This window comes from Cucurbita moschata, unplaced genomic scaffold (assembly GCF_002738365.1).
Source record: "Cucurbita moschata cultivar Rifu unplaced genomic scaffold, Cmos_1.0 Cmo_Scf00008, whole genome shotgun sequence".
Taxonomy (NCBI): Eukaryota; Viridiplantae; Streptophyta; class Magnoliopsida; order Cucurbitales; family Cucurbitaceae; genus Cucurbita; species Cucurbita moschata.
This window is the reverse complement of record NW_019268524.1, coordinates 2,074,118-2,075,407: the sequence shown is the minus strand read 5'-3', so window position 1 is coordinate 2,075,407 and position 1,290 is coordinate 2,074,118. Positions and strand designations below refer to the sequence as shown.

General features: G+C 33.7%; 1 long non-coding RNA gene across 1 annotated transcript; it reads left to right on the top strand.

Annotated features, from left to right (window-relative positions):
• Positions 1 to 36: 36 nt before the first annotated feature.
• On the top strand, positions 37 to 1,070 carry LOC111445832. Its single transcript, XR_002710926.1, has 2 exons — positions 37 to 303; positions 956 to 1,070. It is a non-coding gene; the product is annotated as an uncharacterized LOC111445832 (long non-coding RNA).
• Positions 1,071 to 1,290: the final 220 nt, after the last annotated feature.

The following is a 1,290-nucleotide window of genomic DNA, read 5'->3' as shown; positions in this document are numbered from 1 at the left end:
TTTTTTTTTTTTTTTTTTTCATTGTGGCATTTACTCAAACAGTTGATAGGCGTCACACAACCTAACTCGAACACTTTGAATTATAGCAGGCAGTATACAATCCACAACTCCAACAACCACAATTCTATCAACAATCCCCATATTTCTACGGCTATTCTCGAACATTTCCCATTCCTTCACCGTCTCATCAACATCGTCTTCCTCCGTCTTACATGTACTACCCGACGCTTCCCCCAGCTCAATTCGAACCTTCCTTCAACTACCCTCCAGCTCCTCTCGTACCGCACCGCTTTTCTCCTGCAGGTACGTATCATGAATTAGGTCAAATTATAAATTTCAATAAGAAATTGAGTTAAAAATAAGTAAACATCTTAGTTACCGTCACGTCGTCTCGTTACGAGAAGGTTAAAAGTGGGGGCCATGTGGGTAAGGTAAGGGTAGAGCCATGTGAATGAGCTGTGTATTGGGGCCAATGAAATGGTTGAGAGCAAATTGATGACAGACAGCTACTGAACTCACCTGCATATCCATGTCACTTTTCAACCTTATTTTTCAACTGCCCCCTTAATTTCTTTCCCTTTATGTTTTCTCCCCTCTAATTTTCCAATTTTGCTCATATACCCTCATTAGGAATAATGTTACCACCAAATACATACCCCTTTTACCCCTCATTTTTTTCAAATTTTCAATTTAGTCCCTAATTTAATAAATATTCAAAATTTTAATTATATTCGTAAAAAATAAGGTAATAACCTAAAAATATCCTATGTTATTAATGGTTACAGTTGAATAATGTGTTTTTTTATTTTATTTCTTAATTTCCATTTTGGGTAGCTGTGTCCAGCTGCGTTTGAAAATGGACCACTTTGGTAACGTCTAAATTAAAATAAAACATTATTATTTATTCTCATAAAGTTTTGAACATTAATATATAAAAAATATATATTAATTTCAGATTCTCAGACATCTCAGACATGTCAGCAAATTGGAGCTGAAGCTGGAGCTAGAGAAAGTCCGACCACTTAACACAGAGAATAAGAATGTCAAAAACCAAACCGAAATTATTGGTTCCATTTCTCATGAAAATAGAAAGTAAAAAATGGAAAGGTGGAGAATAGTAAAACTGTAAAAAGTTGACAACTTGATCCATTTGAGATATTTTTTTCACCCATTTTTATCTCTTGCTGAGTCTCAACGTCAATTTTTAGAGAAATTCCATCTTTTTTTTGTATTTTTATTTGTTTATCGAGGTATTCGAGATGTTTTTTTTTTTTTTTTTTTTTTTACAAT